Consider the following 19,717-nt stretch of genomic DNA (forward strand, 5'->3'; position numbering starts at 1 on the left):
AGAGCTACAAATTTGCTGAAGACATCATTTCGATATAATCACTTCCAAAAAAATTTGTGAAAATATCTCACTCATAGGGGGATTAATCAGCAAAAGCACAATACCAAAAGAAAGGGCATATTGCCTCCATTAAATTCTCCAAAGATACTATTGACCTAAAATAAGCCGTTTTGGCGTTAATAATAGATTACATGTTTTTGGTCATATTTCTGGCTATGGGAAATGATAAAAATCTTTCGTCCGCATTTAATGTTAAATATCTCTTTTGATAATAGTCCGATTTCAACAATCTATAGCTTGTTCGAAAGATATTCGTTAAAGCTGTCTAAAAACATATAAATTGTTAATCTATATTGTCAGACGATATGTCCTAAAGACACATTCTTTCGTGACGTTACAACGATTTGACGACTCTTCGTTCCATTAATATGTTACAACTTTATCAAATGAACGCCTACATCAAAACTTATTACAGATTCGGAAGTAGACAAAATTTCACTAAATATTCAACAAACATAAACTGAATATACTGGAAGAGGATTGTTTTATGACCGATAATGTAACGTGACGTTACAACGCGTCACAAATTAGAACTTTCAACGTACTTCTATAAAAGTCAAAATATCTGCTCTATAAGATTTTTTATCAAGAACAAATCTTCTATGAGGTATTTCAAAATAGCATACAAATAACTAGGTGTCATTAAATATATTTTTTATTGTTTTGTTTCTTATTAAGCATCTTTTAACTTTCGTGACGTTACAACGCTCCTTTTTCAGAAAAGCGATATCTCATTGTGTTGTAACGTCACGAAAATCTTCAACTTTTCTATAACTCTGTAAGTTACGCTGGTGTTATTGTTTTGAGTAAAATTATAAATATTTATCACATTTAGCCGTTTTAATGATAATTTACTCGAATAACAATATGGGATTGTCGAAAAATCACGCCACACACACTGAATTTTGTTCTACCGAATCCCAACTTTTTTCGCAACTTTTGCCGAGTTTTACACAGCCGAGCACTCAGCTAACAAGGTTTTTACCGAGATCTCAGTAGAAGTGACGTTTGTTTTGCTGAAATTCGGAAAATATATCGCTGACAATCAGTACATTAAAACCACTTTGCTGAACTATCAGTAGACAAATTTTACTGACTGTTCAGCTGTGCGGAAATTACCGAACTGAATTGAGTGTGCAGTTTATTTTTTTTATTGTAGCAGAAATAATTGATCAAACTAAGAATTTTTTTCATATCTGTTGTGGATAGATTTGAGCCCTTTGATACATTTATTTATTTGACAGGGCTCAATATGGTGGTTTAACGGAGCCAGAATAGCAGCTTTTATCACATATTTCACAAACAAAAATAAACTGGCAGTTTAGCTTTGTTTAATTTGGTAAGGAATCAGTTGCCCGATCCGAGTTTATAGTATGATATTTGTATTGTTGGGCTTAAGCAAGTGGATTTATACGACAAAGCGAGCACAATTTAAGCACCAGGCAATCGACAGTTCTAAGTACACTGAAATATTGTATATATTATAGTTGCAACGATTCAGAGAAAAGGAACACGTCAGATCGTCGTAATGTGATGAAAGAAAATGTGTTACATCCAATCAATTCGACGGGTTTTTGAATGTCTGCAAACACCAATAAACACTTCCTCATCTATCTTTTTGTGCTCATTTGCAATGTTCTAAAGCCTTTTTATCCGACTCTAAGCAATTGAGACGATTTAGTGCGGTCACTCAGATAGATCTCTGTACACCCAATTAGGTTTTTACAACTTCCGGTAAATTCGAATAGATACCCGTCTATATTGGATTTAATACCTCAGGCATTTCAATAACGTAGCTGCTTTGACGATGTATTTGGGCTTGTAACGGAAGAATTGGTGTTACTAACTGACGGCACGTGCGACTACAACGGGGGTTGCGGACAACCTTATAACGGGCGTCTCGTCGATGATGACGAAGTGTGGAATGGTTGATTGCTGGGAGGAAAGAAATATTCAGGGAACGCATTATTATTCGTGGCTAAATACTAACACGAGAACAAAGTTCGGAAATTCCCTCACAACCTTCCATCGCATGTCCTGGACTACGTTGCTGTTAGCGTGATTGCATCGGAACGTACCATATGACTAACGTTTAGGAGAGTACAGCGTAGGTGGAGTTTTAAAGAAATATAATGTGACGTTGTCCAATCGTTTATTAAAAATACCTCCTCCAGTGCTGTAGATCAAATCTAATATAAAATTTTGTTTATTTTCTGAATCTATAATTAGGTTTGACGAAGGAGTTCATTTGAAAAAGTTATAACAGATTTAGAGAATGAAGGTTGGTCAAATCGTGTAACGTCACGAAAGAATGTGTCGATGGTATATAACCCCTTAAGCACTTAAGAATATACATGCTGAAATCATGAATATCACGCTAGTATAACTTCCTGTTTACGGAAGAACTTGAAAGCGTTTCAATAAACCATGCGAAGTACAATTTGATACTATATCTGATAAATCATTCAAGTGTCTGATAAAAGTTAAATCACGTGACGTTACAACGCAAAGTGTATCCTGTTCTAACTTTAGTTCCACATATCCAATAAAAGAAATTGTAAGCTTTTTAGAAAAGTATTTTTGAATACAAAGAGAATCCGGAATATAAATTTGAACAAAATTTTAGTTTTTCAATAAAATTAAAAAATAGGCATTTTTCGTGACGTTACAACGCAGAAACAACCAAAACTTCTATTAGTTAAAAAAGTATTAGTGGTCAAATCAAGAAAAAAATCTTTCTCGTTTTATTGTTCTACACTCAATAACGAACAAATTCCTTTAAACAGATAAATATTTCAATAATAATTTCATGAAATAGAACTTTTCTTAGAAGTCAATAATTCAGGAGCTATTATCCGTGAAATTCAACTTATTTTTCTATATATTTTTCAACTATATGTCGAAATGTCAATAGTTGGATTACATAACTTTTAAACACTACCGAATCGAAGAAAAAATATTGTGATACCAAAATAAGACAAAACAAAAACCTCTTTCTGGTATACAAGCCCTCGGAATGTGTCTAAAGCAGTTGTCAGAAGATGGCGATTTGGTGGCCTACACATCATTCAATCATTTGATAACTCGTCAATAAATTTACGCAACATCAACTTTTTCTTGGCTATATGTATATCCTAAATTTTGGTAATTACGATTTCGATTGAGACAATATACTAAACGCAGCTGCTGGAGTTACTGTCCAGAATTGGCATTTGTTGTTCTGATACGATGGAATGTGATCAATTTTAATGCAAAGCACCTTCTTTGGTAATTTTGAATGAAAAGATTGAACTGCTTCAGGGTAGTGTGCAGTTACTTCTGATCAAAAGAGGAAAGTTTATATATGGAATCCATTTCCGTCACAGTAGAATCAGCATCATTTCGAATTAAGTGTGAATCAAAATCAAGCAGATAATGAACGAACTGTGCAGCGATGGATGAAGCCTACCAGGGCCGGCGGAAAGCGTGGGTAGTATTACCCACTCGAAAATCACCGAGTGGGTAATTACCCACTCGAAATTTTGAACCATTTCAAAAAATTTAGATGTGCAACGCATGTATCTCGCACTACACACATTTGAAAACATTTATGTACCACAATTCCATTTGCATAAACGAACGTGATTTGATATAAATGTAATGTAAGCGTGTGCATTGCGAAAAGGGAAAAATACCTTACTAATGGACCCCTCACCCTATGCTTTCTACCCACTCGGGCGTAAAGTGTTTCGCCGCCCCTGAAGCCAACCATCGATTACCTGTTATGGGCAAGTATCTGGATTACTTGATCGTATCCCTTCAAAAATCCTACCTGCATCCTTGAAAGCGCCATTCAAAGAGTTTGAATACGCATGATATTGGACAGATAGAACGTTATGTATTTCTTTTCATACATCCAAAAAGTTACAGTTTCGGTATAACAAATAAGACGAAATATGCATTCGATGAACCGACCAAATATTTATGCAGACGGTCTAGAAACATTCATTATTTTAAATAGCGTTTGCGTTAAGCATGATATCACTACAAACCATCCCAAGTTTCGAAACAAACACGCATCGATTTTTTTAAGAAAGTAACGCAATTTCCATTACTAATTTGATTGCAAGATTTCATTCAAGATCTAACTATTAAAATAAACTACAAAAAGAACTGTTAAACAATCTGATCAATCGACTCATCGGTTGCAAAGATATCGTGCCAATCACTAACGCTACTGTAAGGAAATTCTTTGGTACAACGGCCGGCAAATTAATCCATTTTTGAAGGAAAAAACTAACATTCTTTAGCAGTGTTTTGAGTATGGTTTGGACTATATACCTAAAAAAATCACGAAAACATATCAGTGAGCCTAAAGATATATAGTCCATTGATCTGCAAATCAGTTGGAAAAGCACAATCTGCATTCACTACTCACTCCAAATGTTTACCGGTAAAGATATTTCCTACAGAATTTCATTTGCAGAACCTAACTCTTTTGGAATAAATTAAAAATCTTTTCCCGGGATTCCCGAATCCCGTGAATAAGAAAACACAATTTCCCGGGAATCTGGAATCCCGGGAAATCCAAAAATCCCGGGATTCTCGGAAAATAAATTCCCGGGAAGGAAGCTCTAATGAAAACCCGCATCTTACGTAATTAGTTTGGGGATTAATTCTCCTTTCTGTAATTATGGACAATTAACTCTACCGAAAATTCCACAGTGGTTGATACCAAAATTTACATTTTAATATAGGATTAAAAATAATTCATTGATGCTGTGCTTTGCCAGACAACTTTGTGTTATACTTGTTGTGCTTGGCCAAAAAACCGAAAAAATCCTTATTTTTGAAATAGTAATCCTCAATATTTTCAAATCGAGCTGAGCAGTAGAACTGACTTTGCCGCTCTTAATAGCACGCTACCTCTGAAATGCATGCACGCTGGTAACGTTAGGGTCCGTGCACTAATCCTGTAAGCGAATAAGGGGGCAAGAAGTGTTTCAAACTGTCTTATAAAATCTTAACTGATGTGGAGGGAACGAAAACATTTCTAATTTGTAACATGTAAGCTTTATATGTGAAACAACTTGAGCACATATTGCAATTCATGATCATGGAAGAAAGGACATCGAATTGAAGTGTGAGAGTAATGGCTTAATTATGGATGGTGTTGAACCAGTTACAGCAATTTCTCAACTCTTAGTGGTACACTGTTTTGTTCAGTGACTTGAATTACAAAATGCCTGCAAAGTTGTTAAAACTGTGATACCCTTCGTGTTGTTATATACCGGCTTGAACCTTCGTTCGAACCGGTCACAAATCTTGATAGTTCCTCGTTTACCTAGAGTCCTTCAACAGCAAAAGTCTTTCACAAGACTACCTATATTTTCCGGGTTCGTAGGGGCGTCAGCGAACCGGACATCAGACTTCTCCGGAATCGCCAAACCGACCTTGACACCCTACCGGGTAGCTTGTAAGTCAACTGTGGTCACCGATTCGAGGTTTTCACGCATGGATCTGACATCGCACAAAACGGCACAAAATTGTGTGTCCCTTTGCGTTTAATTGTGTCATCTTCGAGAAAGGTCGTCTACCTGTTTGACCCTTCATACCGCGCGTCTTGTATTGCTTAATTGCACTAATACAAGAAAATATACGACTTTAGCAATAAATCTAGGTTCGATATTTCCGCAGAGAACTATGAGGATGACTCCTGTATTGGGATTGTTGAAGAGTGAAAACAAATTATCGCGTATTTTTGAACATATTTTTACTCAACAAACAAGTTGTTTGAATATCAAAATAAATAAAAATGCTAGATTTATAAACAATGTCGCGCAGAAGCTCAAAGCGGACAGCTCAAACTCCGTGCAAGATTCAGACCTTATTTTTTACCTGACCCAAAAAAGAGTAAAATTTTGTTATTCGGAATGCTTTTCTCAACAGGCAACTAAACAGGTAAACTAACGATTTTCCTAATCCCACAATTTTCAGTTAACCCCCCGGAAGTCGCGCTTATGGCCCACTGAACGAGCAGCCGCTGGTGGTCTAAGGCGATTTCGCTAGATTTTCAGAGCAGCGTGCACTCAGTGCACTAGCGCGACTGCAGGAAGGTTAACTGATTCGCAAGATAGTCATGGCCATGGTCATGATCACCGCAAGCGACCAAAAAGCAGAGTTTTGGAGCGAAGCCCATATTTCCGTTGATTGTGAAAATTTTAAAAGTATTTTTATGAGAACACAATATGCCATTTATACTAAATACAACCTGCCATATTATTTAAAACATCAGTGCATGAGAAGGGCTCAAAACCAAACTTACTCTACATTCGACTTACCCAGAGTTGCCAAGCATCGAAATGATTCAAAACTATAAACGCACCTCAACGACCCGAATAAAACCGCAAAATAAAACCGACGATAAACATACCTTCAAACAGTAACCACGGATGAACAACTCCAAATAGGTAATTCAATTTCATCTTATCTGCAAACCGATACGAAGCATCCATTTAGTCGTTCAATTTGTTCGTCGTCCAACCGTAATCCATCAGCACAAATCGAACTCATCTATCTTGACGAAATTCGTCAGGACTTTTTTTTCTGCAGCGGTGCACCCCTCTGCAATGAGAACTTTTCGTCAAACCGTCGTGGATCAATGTGTACCGGTTGACGTTGGCCCGAAATTGAATAATAAATTATTCAGTTTCGATTTCCTCGAGCCCTATACACAGATCTAGTTCTTTCGGCCCGAAAGGAATCACTGATTCATCGCCACTTTCATTATTTTGATTCAGTTTGATAAGTTTCCCAATCAACTCAGTTAGCTTCGTTTCTCAGCAAAACAGATGTTTGCATGCGGTCTGAAGTTATTATACGTTACCAGCAGTTGATTGAATTGTCCAGCAAACAATGGTGCTGCCGGTTAGGTTATTTCCAACGACACACGTGAAGCAATGAATAGTTGAATCCAACTATTTCTGCTTAGTGGCTTTTCATTTCGAATTGCTGGAAGGCATAAAACTCAGAAACAAGTTACATGATGCTACTAGTGCCTTAGAAGAACTAAACAGCATAGCACAGTTAAGTTACGAAACTTACAGTACAATTGCCATCGGTAGTTTGGAAAGTTTGAAGATTATCCTTGAATGCGAATTTCCATCGGTTTTCTAGTGCTAGTTTGCTTCTCAAATCTTGCGACAACCTGCCACATGGACCGCCATTATATCCATTTACACTAGGCACAGAAATTGCATGCACATGAAATAAGAAATGAAATAAAATAAGATCCGGGAAATTAGTTGCATAACCAAGATAGTTCATTTTCAAAGAAAACACTGTTGATGAATCACCTTATAAAATAGGTGACGCGGACGAAAATAGCTGACCACCGCCTAAAATCAAATAAATTATCAAATGAATAAAAAAATCGATTCATCTAATAGTTTTTTTTTATTTTGATTATTTTTACTAATAAAATGATTGAAATGATTAAATCAACGATATTATAAACTAATAGAATTAATAGAATAAGTTAAATTGCCTCTAGTTAATGTTCTGGATGAAATGAATAAAATGAATGACTGAACCAAATTAGTCAGCTTATTATTAAAATGATTACCGGAAACAACAGAGAAAATTGCATAACATGAAAAAAGTGAAGAAAATAAGTTAAATAAGTGATACGAATAAGATGCATGAGATAGTAAACTGATTGGAATGAAATGAATAAATAGATAAATTCGTTGGGAATACTCGTTCTGGAGATATGGGTTAATGAGTCCCATACGAAACAATACCATGACAATGGAACGGTCCAAATTACCAGAATAAGCACTTAAATTCACCAAAAAGCAAGTGACCACTGAAAGTGTCCCTGGACTACTTTTGAGACACGAACTTTCTTGAAATCACAAATCGTATTTTTTGCAAATAAATATGCTTTGAGTGACATTGATCATGAAAAATGTATATTGGCGTTTTCAGCATAACTCAGTGTCAACTGTAGTCATACATTGATATGAATGGCGAAAATTCAGTGAGATCAACTGTCTGTCCAATGCATAAACTTTAATTGTAATCCACGTTAATCTACGTGTAGGGGAATTATGGTTAAAACCGACACCTTAAGCTTAACACTTTTTCTAAGTTGCCAGAAAACCAATAAAATTATAATTTTTATGCAGAATTCTTCTTCAGAAAATTCTTAACAAGACTTAATTTTTTCAGCGCTTCAAAAAATTAATTTCATTAAAAAATATTGGTTGTAAAACTTGGAAAACAAAGTGACTTTTTGTAAGCACTGCGGGTAAAACCGACACCCCATAGGGGTAAGATCGACACCCCCTTTAATTTATTTTCTCTCCACTTTATTAAAATCTTTATCTTTATTAAAAATGAGATATATGCGTGATTAATAAAGTGTGAGTATGTATGATGCAAATATGTGCTTTTTATTGCTTCATCATGTAGTGAGGGGAAGAAAGTTCGAAAGCGTAGTACTATAAATAAGAGTATTTTATGCCATAAGATTATTTATTGATATGAGTATTTCCAAATAATCCTTGCGCACATCATTGCAACCTCCAGTGTCATTTTATTTCATAAGAGAAGATTTTCAAGCGTTCTACGTTCTGCTAATTGGATTCATTCACTTATAAGTGACACACACACACTTCTTAGTAAAACTATCTTTTTCAGATTTGATTTTTCGGACTCTGATCATCAACGATCTATTGGAGTATACATAATATCATTGTCTCATTGTGATAAAATTCGTCTATGACAAACCAAGAGAACACTAGAAATTCGGTTTGATGACCTTTTTGCAGAAATAGCAAAAGCTTCGTTAGAATCAGATAAGCAAAAATTCCAATTTTTGATTTTTAAAGAGACTTACAAGAAATAAACACAATAAAAGTATTTCTGAGTATTTCTGCTAATACTATAGTGTTCTAATAGGCTAATTGAAGTGTCACAAAGATCCCCAGTATTTTGAAATGAATCGCAACTATACACAACCATCTTAACAGGGTGTCGGTTTTACCCTAACCATAGGGTGTCGGTTTTACCCCAACAGCGCACATTTTTTTATAAAAGCAATTAAAAATATTGAATTTTTTAAACTCGTCTTCAATGCACCTAGTTGATCATAGGACAGGCCGATAATAATAGGTACTGAAAAATGGGGTGATTTGAAAAGCTTTCGTTCGGTTAAAACCTTAAAATCTACCAACGAAATTTTACATCCAGACGAGTATGAACGCTGCTGTCGAATGTTTTGTTAATTTTTATGACATTCGGCGCACTAACGTAAATCCAATTTTTCTTCAAATGCTCTAAATAAACGTACCAATAATATTGTATCATTATGAAATGAATAAAAAATTGATTTCTAGGAAAAGTTGTGGGGTGTCGGTTTTACCCACAGTGTCGGTTTTTCCCACAATTCCCCTACAATACGGTGCGCTTACACGAAACGTCTACTAAATGATCCAATGCCTCTCTACTAATTCTTGCATTGGAGTTTCAATTCAAACGTTCTCAGCATAATGCAAATTTGGGCAATTGAAACCATCGCTATAAGTTAAAAGCATCATTATAGTTGCATCCCCCATCGAGAGTTCAGGGGTCTTTGGCGTAATATCCGTTATTTTTCAAAAAAGTTGCAGTGAATATGCATTTTTAATAATGGGTCATTCCACGCGAAGTGTTCAAAAAAAGATGCAAACTTGAAATCGACCTTCACGGATTTGAACCAAATTTGGAGGAATTGTTCATCTAGGGCCAATATATAAAAACCCAAATTTTTGTGTCAATTGAACCACCCCTCGGATCATGGGAGCCCCCCCCCGTTTTGGCAAATTGCCAAAGGTTTTGATTTTCTTTTGATCATCTCCGGTTTTATTTACTCTAGAATCAAACCGCAAGTTGGCTTTTGAAGAAAATTGTTCAAGGAGTCTAGAAAAAATATTGTTTTTTGCCGGTAGTGCTGCCAACTATGCGATTTTTTCAGTTAAATATTTAAAGTTAATTTTTCTCTCAATACATATATTTTAATTTTAAAAATTTTAATGCCATCGCGTTCCTCAGGCATTTTTACATAAAAAACAACTATCATCTCAATATAATATGAGCGCATCCTGAGATATACCGTTTTGAAGGGAAAAACTCCCATTTTCTCATATAAAAATCCATTTTTATTGGCCAAAATTGAGAAAATCTTCAAACGATCATAAAAATCGATCCTGATCTGCTAGAAGCAAACCAAAAACGTAGTTTTTCATCATTTCTACTTCACGAAAAATTATGTTTCAACTCAGAATACGCAAGTTGGTTTTTTAGTGTTGTGCGCTTACGATTTTATATGGGAAATGGCGGTTTTTTTCGTTATTTTTCATAAAAATTACAATGAATATGCATTTTCAATAACATCATCCCAAAACAGGTATTCTTAATTTTCAAATGACATAATTGAACATATGTTTCATTCAAAATTCAGTAGAGATACAAAAGATTTAAAAAATGCACGTCAGAGCCGTCTTAAGACCATTCGGGGCCCATGGGCACAACAGAACTGAGGGGCCCCTATAATTCAACAGGTATAAATTGCTGTAGAGTAGGATGATCTAAAAATGATCCCCAGCATCAGAGAACCATCAACACCACTTTGAGATTTATTTAACTATGTGAAAGTATTAAAAATACTATAGAAATCAAAATATATGGAGAAAAAAATTTATGTTTCCATCATTGTAATTGTCCAGGTACGGTCGAAAAACGGAAGATAATTTTGATAGATCTTAAAAAGATATTAGCATTTCTAAAGAAATTTGACCGAAATTGGCAAATGTCCTAACACACTATATGCGGTTATGGGAGTTCGAACTCAGGTGAGCTGCATATAGAGTTGCTTTAGTTGTTCCCCATATGATATAATCTGACCTTCATTGATCTAAGTCTAAGACGATGTTTGAAGCTGAAGAGTGCCTCCGTCAATAATGAGGGATGATGGAGTAAGGCGGGTTAAACGTCAACACTACAATGTCGACGATTCATTCAATAATTGTCCTTACACTATGACAATCTAGGAAAAATATTTAGCAATATGCCAATAAAATTCTATTTGTTAATAGATGACGACTACGTGATTTACAAAAGTTACATTGGTTCGCATAATGTTGTTCTCAATTTCTTACTGTTCCTGATATGATGCAGCTGGATAAAGTCAATTGCCAGCTTTATAAAAAAAACATTTTTTTTAATCATGATCAACTACATTTACAGATGACAATATTGAATATTGCAGCCATTGAAACCAATTGATTTTATGTCAAATCAAATTGTGCGATTAGAGGCTCATCTATTTTGGATATTTACATTTTTCGCCGCAGAAATAGAACGATTCTTTGAAATAGTGTCTCTTCCTGCAAAAATTGTTGGTGAAGTAGATTTTTGTTACATATTCTGACAGAAGTTTTGTGCTTTCTTTTCGGCAAAAGATGCGAAAAAAGCTGAGATGCGGCAGAAAAAATTAAGTGTGCAATCCCTGATGTAATGAAGAAATGAAAATTTGCCACATGCGCGGATCGCTTGCCAAACAAGGATTGTGTACCGAATTTCGACATCTTTCTATTCCACTTTCTGTACAGTTTTCTTGTAAAAAATTTGCCACCTTATTGGTTGCCGCTCCTGGTTGGTGCCTTTCGAACTTTCTATATGTTGTAGAAAACATTTCATTGTTTTTGCTCATAATCAATTGAAACTTGAATCGAAATGTTGGGCTTACATTTGAATTGGTCCACTACCATCCTAGTCATGCAGTACCTCGTTTCCTGCCGCTACCTTCACTTCGCTTGATTGTCTGATGCTCTTAAAATGTGACATGGACAGGAGCGGATCCAGAAAAAAATTTCGGAGGGGGTCCAAAATTTCGACTTTGAAATGTTTATTGTACAATACGTAATATGTAATACCCTCATTTAATTAAAATTTGTTTTGGTAATCGAATGTAGTTTGGAATGATTTTGAACTTAGAATGAATTTAAAATAGAAACTATTCTATTCTATTCTATTTCTATTCTAACCCTTACACAGCCAGTATTGAAAATCATCCTGGAAAACACCGCAGTTATTCTTTGGTGTTTTTCTTGTCAACATTAATTATGTGTAATATGTCACAAATATTAAAACGGCCAGGCCTACTGTGCAGAGTTAGGTTAAAAGGTGTTTCAAAACTATACAGCAATTAACTTAACTAACGAGTCGTTTTGAATCTTGAATGAGGAAGAAACGAGGACAACCGTACCGACCGTTTTAGTTTATAGGGGATTGGGATATATCGTTGGGAGTGACTTGGCCAAAAAGGTTAATGTCACTCCTTTGGTCCTTGGGGGTGGGGCAGAGGTATTTACTCCTTGCCCTGGCTAATAAGCCTAGGTTAAAGCGCCTTTACTCGCTCTAAATGAATTTAAAATAGAAACTATTTTAAAATTTCTTAAGAAGTTAAAAATTTTCGGGGGGGGTCCGGACCCCCAAGACCCTCCCCCTGTATCCGCCACTGGACATGGGTTAAGGCGCAATGTGCGAATACGAGCAACTGATCCATTATTACACACACGCTATAGAGTTGCAAACAATTGAATGCTACTATTTTTTTTGGAACAAAGCCTTCAGAATGATTCTAATTCACCCTAAGTTGGGGGCCCCTGAAAGCCCGGGGCCCCTGGCCCTGGCCCAGCGTGCCCATGCGTAAAGACGGTACTGATGCACGTGGGATGCAGCTTTTCAAAATTTTCGTCTTCAAACAACCATATTACTGAAGTTGATGCAGTTTTCGTTTTTTGGTCACACGACTCTCCTTAGTGCAACGTTTCGAAGAAATAACCCCTTATCTTCAGTGCAAAGGAGGGTTTGAATATAAATTGGTTACAGTTTTCTCATACTACAAATATTTTACAAATTTTGTCAGGGCTACAAATATTTTCTTTTTCAAGTAGAATGTAATATTAAGTTATATTATTATACATAATGCAACTGGTATTAATTATTAGGTAAATTAACACAATTCTTTCAGAATCGAGTTCCTTGAATCACGCAGATGTGTTTTATACCCGGATAATTAAAATCGGTTTATTTTTGCCCCTAAAGTACCATTAAAGCAATACTCTGTATGTAACGGTCTCATTTTTAGTAAGTAAAAATTGGTTAGCGAGGAATAAAAATACAAAATTTTTAATATCTCTGCCACTCGTGAACGAATTTTGACAATATATAGCTTGGTCGAAAGTTATTTTTACAAGCTTTCTAATTATGTTGTTTATTTTCTCTTTCGATTTTTACGGCGTCACTATAGCACTTTTCACTTATTTTACAGTACATATCGAAAGACAGTAGTTTTGACTAGCATATTATGCAAAGAGTTGAGGGGGACCGAATTATTAACAGAAGAGAAAGTAAACAAAGAGAGTCACTCATTGTAGATATGTCGTTATGAATAAAAGCTCTAGATATATGATATATCGAAAAACAAAAATAATAGTGTCAAATGGCAACGTTTGGTCTTTCATTTGATTTTTTCGTTAAGATCGGTTCGGCGGTTGCTGAGATAATTACATGACGTTAGTTCACATACACACACATTTATATATATATATATATATATATATATATATATATATATATATATATATATATATATATATATATATATATATATATATATATATATATATATATATATATATATATATATATATATATATATATATATATATATATATATATATATATATATATATATATATATATATATGGACATTATCCGGGCCTAGGAAAAGATTTTCAAAGTTTGAGCGAATCCTATACATTTCATTTGTAAGAAATGTAAAAATAAAGAATTAATCTTTTTTACATTTTAACGACATTCAATTAGCTAGAGATTACTGGGTAGCAGGGCTTGGATTGTGAAGCTTCAAATGAACGAATATAGCGATTTCTCTCTTGCACGAGAACACTCATTCTCATGCGTAAATGAGAACCTATGCCTGACGCAAACAGCTAAACGTGAGAAAGCTGAGTACTTGAGTGAACTTACCCTCCCGGCGAGAGGAAACCCATGCCTTCCCCAAAACAGATGCATGACGAAATAAGCGTTCTCAAAACTGAAAAGTTGCGTCTCTCTTGCATCGAATCTGCGCTGTCCGATGACACTCTTCATGAATACACTTGCACGTTGAACTGGTATACGACGAATGCTTCATTATCGTTAGTTTATAATGAGAATGAGGCATGCTGCTTCACGCCTTACTACACGGGATGAAGCAAACATTTTTGTACCACTTTGACTGGTGAAAATACGGGAATGAAAAGCGTTCGTCATATAGGTACTTATCATTTACGTACAAGAGCAGTATTTTGTCGCGTCCGGGCGTTACACGAAGCGGTAGAAGCATTGGACCTTCGGCATTGGTGGCATTACCCGCGCATAGACAAACCGTTTACGAACTCAGATGCCACATTTACACCTGCCTCCCCGATAAGTGCAAAGGCCATCGTGCGCTCGCCATCACGCTTTCGATCCGAAATCTTACATAGGGCATTTGTAGAAAATATAATGAATAAAGGAACCTGGTGCCGGTGCTATTAAGAACGTGGGGGTGGTTGAGTCCCTCTCGATTTCTCAGAAAAATGGTAAGATTTTTTGACTGTCGTAGATATTCGTGGAAGCGCCATTTTGAAACATAATTTTTACATTCTACAGTTTTTTTTAGTAAGGAGATACATGTTTAATTTTTTTGCTATGCTCAAAACAAAAATTAATGGCAAAATCGTGATTAAAGTATCAAATAAAAGTGAAAAAATAACATGTGTTATGGAAAGCTCAAAGTTCCTATTTTATGAAATGATTTTTGTTTTGGGTGAAAACGCAGATATTTTCAAAACGCTTACCACTTTTATGCTAGATGAGCGTACGGAGCTTCAACGGCTCGCATCGGCGCACTCGATTGCACGCCACAGCAAAGATAATGCACAATGCTCAAATCGGCAGCAACTTTTTAACACATTTTTTTTTTGCTTTTTAAGGAGTTTCTCCAATAAAGATATATAAGTCAACATGATTCCATTACAAACAAAATTAAAAAATGATGGTCTGCATTGCCTCCTAGGGAGGTCCGAATTAATCCTACATCGTAAAAGGATGGAAAAAAACGTACAGTTTTGCAAATCGTCGCCTAACGCTGCCATGGAGTGGTACAAATCAATTTTTTGGCTCCGAAATGTAGCTGAGGTTTCAAACTAACAGTTAGAACCTTTGACCAATAAACACATCTATCCACCTGAAAGGACGATTTGATTAGGTAAGTCCGAATAGCCCCGGGTTCCCCTACGGATCGGCGAGATTTTTTTCAAATAATGAGTTTATATTATTTAGAGAAAATATGTAATGCGTTATTTGAATTACCAATACAATGAAAACCCAATTTTATCAAACCCCAATTTGCTCCCGACTTTGTCAGCCTAATGAAAAGGCGTTTGATGGACTTTAGCAAACGAACCAAGTCAAATCCGAATAAAACCTTTCGAGCACTTTTTTTATCATAAATATACAAAACAGGCAAAAACAAAAACATTTTTTTTAAATTTTGCGCAGGGAAACTCCCTTTAGGAAATTCCTACTAAATAATAAGAAAGGATAATGAGACCATGTTTAGGGACTAAAGAAAAAATATTTTAACAGCTTTGGGCTATTAAAAAGGAAGAAAAAATATGTACCGATTTTGTCAATTTCCCCATAACGTACACCAGGGGGCTGGCTGATAAAAACGGGTCACTGTAAACATTCATTGTGTAACATAATCTGTTCTAGCATTTGAACCAGATGCGCAGAAAAAAATATGTAAAATATAGCTTAAATTATGCTTTATATCCACGAAAAAACAAATTCATAGGATTCTTCTCAAAAAAAAAATTATTTAATTTATTTTAAAGTTGAATAAATGAATTATTTTGTACGTTGAGAGAGTTCGTGCAAAGAGCTTGAGAATCTAGAAAGGTTTTAATGGCTATACGATTCAATCCTAGATAGTTGAATTGTCGATTGAAATTACACTGTCAGATAAATGGTAAACAAACGTTAGAGATGGCGAATCTTTGTACCAGAGGGATTCAGCTTTTTTAGATTTGGTGATCGGAGAGATTGAGTTATGTTAGAGCAGTTTCAGTTTTGATTTGTTTTCCAAAAGTTGCGAAGCTAATCTATAAAGATTCTTGGTAGTAAAGCCAAAAGTAAATAATTTGACATACATTTTAGTCTTCATAGAACATGCATCAATCGTGTTTTTGTTAAATTTGGGAAAATCTAATACAATTTTTAAAATCTGGCATAATGAAAGGTTTGTCATTTTAAGCATAAGCATAAGAGATCACCCGTAGTTGCTACTCCGTTATTGGCCAGAACCAAATTTGGTTGCAAAATGTTCATTGGAACAACATGCTTGGGAATAACATGATGAGCCACATTGTACAATCTATATTGATCCCTGCATGCTGATCAATACCGACGCCGGCCACGTCCTTAATGAAGGTTTGTCATTTTGTCTAGAAATTGCAAACAAGGGGCCATACACTAATTACGTAAGGGAATATGGAGGGAGGGGGAGTTTCAAAATATCTTACGAATTCTTATCTAAGGGGGAGGGAGGGTTTGTCCTTTCTTACGTAATATCATTAAACAAGTATGAAATCCATTCATACTATCCATTCGGCCTAAAGGTCCATTCGGCCTAATGAATAGTTCGGCCAAATGGCTTTGGGGCCATTCATAAATTACGTAGCTAGATCGTTACGTAACATGTGCTCACCGAAGAAAAAAAAAAAATTTCTGGAAATTTGTTGCATAATATGGGAAGGGGGATGGAGAAAATAACAATTTGTTACATGGGGGGAGTCAATTCTGGGCAATTTTTGCGTTACGTAATTTATGAATGGTACCCTTCGGCCTAGTGACCACTTCAGCCTAATGGCATTCGGCCGAACGACTTTCGGCCTACCGGCTTTCGGCCTAATGATCCAGCACCCACTGAAATTTATTAAATGATTTTGGTTATTAATCGAATAAGATATATCTAACCTAAAGATTGCTTACCAAAGCTTATTAGTCAAAGTGGAAAATTCGGGATTTGATAGATTAAAAATCATTGGCGAATTGTACGCTCTTGAAAAAAGTTACATTTTCAATATCACCGACAACCGTCCGATTGGTTCAATAGATATTGCTCCGTTATAATGTACACCATGAAACAATTTTGTTTTTAAAACGCTCTCGGAGATCCACGGTCACTTACTCAATTTGAAATAGTTTGCAATGAAAATTAATGAACATATTGCATAAATGTTGCATTAAAATATGTAAATTGACTGAACATCTTAGCACTCTGAATCGCCAGAAAAAGCATACTTTAAGTCCTATCTCATTCCTCCCCCTACTACAACTATAACAATTGAGACTTCAATTGTAATCAGCGACCTAAAATTACCCGATATTACCCAAGTAAAGTTATACATACAGGTTCAAAATCAGGGATAAAATCGCTTGCGAAATGTACCCCTTGCGAATAACAATCTGATGGATGTTTTCTGCTAGACCATCGTAATCTCATGAAAATGGGAGAGAACTGAGCTGTATAGTAGGCCTCTCTTATCGGCAAAAAATTTCTCTGAATGATGTTGCTTCACGGCTCAATAGCGCCTGCGAAGCATTGCACAGCAGATGGCTTCAAAGGAATATATATTCATCATAATATATTATATACACATTCATGAAGGTAAAAAATAGCCGAATACAGACTACACACGATGGATGGTTTTGAGAGCAGTGGTAGTAAGCATGCATACACTCGTGAGTGTTTGAGAGAATGAACTATGCCTGCTTCTATTCAGTGCTTCGATTTCCAAGCCCTGCTGGGTAGGGAAAGTTATGAAAATTTTTTGTCCCTGGAATTTTAACGACATTCAATCAGCCAGAGATTACTGGGTAGGGAAAGTTATGAAAATTAGAGCCATAGTACTCAAGTGAGAGCAAGGATGTGAAGTAAACAGATCGGAAAACTAGAAGTGGCAGGGTCATTAGAACAGCCTTAATATCGTACGGGCTTAATCTTTGTCTTCTGTTAACTACGTAGTTATACTGCCTAAGCTCGGCCCCCGTTAACAGAAGACAAAGATTAAGCCCGTACGATATTAAGCCTGTTCTAATGACCCTGATACTTCTAGTTTTCCGATCTGTTTACTTCACATCCTTGCTCTCACTTGAGTACTATGGCTCTAATTTTCATAACTTTCCCTACCCAGTAATCTCTGGCTGATTGAATGTCGTTAAAATGTAAAAACATAAAGAATTAAATTACAAACTTGAAATATAATATTGGAATGAATGTAAGAAGAATTTCGGACCCAGAGCTGCATTTAACATTCAAGATTTAACCTAAACTCGCTTTGGTTGGTGAAAGAAAAGGCGTCACTTTGAAATGAAGACGCTCCATTTCGTCATGACAATGCCGCCAACACGAAGATGAATGATTGAGGAAGGCTTTGAATTTGAATCTTGGATGAGGTAGATTCTCATTATTCTAATCTGAAAACGAGAATTCGCATCACTGATCTAACCAATGTCATGGGGGGTAGCATTGTCGAGTAGATGTTGGTTCATTTTCGCACCTAATCGAACCGAACTCGGGGCAGGGCTCTTCCACAAAAGTACAATTGAATGGAAATCTATCGTATTCGTTCGCCGCGCCTGTCGCATACAATTAGGCTGCCGAAAATGTCAATCCTAGCAACCGCGCTTCCATTCAATTTTCATTCGTTTTTCGATTATTGCACGAAGCAAGCGTGCAACAAAGAATCAAACAAATCAAAGTAGTTCCTGATACAATGTAAGCATTCGTGTTTTACTAGTTTACCAACCAATATTTATTGCAATTGATATTTAATTTAGCTCAATGAATCATATGGACAATGCATATTTCCATATCAACTTTTGAATAGGGATAATAAGATTTGTAAACAAATTTTTGTTATGCTGATTTCTCTTAATTTTTTACAATTTCAACACTGAAAACATTTGAAATTGATTCTACCAAGGGTAAATATTCAATATGGCGGAATAATGAGCAAAATAAGTTTGTTTACAAAAATCTCATTAGCCCTTTTGAAGAATTAATATTGATTTGTTCCATTCAGCACGATTCGTACATGGTTTATTCTTAGCAGTCCAAAGAGTATTGATTTTTTCTGCTCTTCCACTAGCAGTACGCTATTTTAATATAAGGTAGCTGGGCGATGTCGGACAGATTGAACAATGCAATTTACACACCAATCCTTGTTTTTGGCATTCATTCAGAAACAAAATTCATATTCGACCACTTAGGCTCGTTAAAATCATAAACAAATGTCATATAACTATAGATCAACAATTTTTTATTAATTTTACTTCAAACAGCTATTTTAGTTGAATGGTTTAAATCATCAGAAAACTCACTCCGTTGCCCTCAAGCAAACACTTCCGCAAACATAATATAATTCACCAATCAGCTTCGATGTTTACATGCAACACAACACCTATAGGTGCTAAACAACGCCAGATACGATCGAAACTTTACCGCTATCGACCCGT

Source organism: Topomyia yanbarensis, chromosome 2 (assembly GCF_030247195.1).
Source record: "Topomyia yanbarensis strain Yona2022 chromosome 2, ASM3024719v1, whole genome shotgun sequence".
NCBI lineage: Eukaryota > Metazoa > Arthropoda > Insecta > Diptera > Culicidae > Topomyia > Topomyia yanbarensis.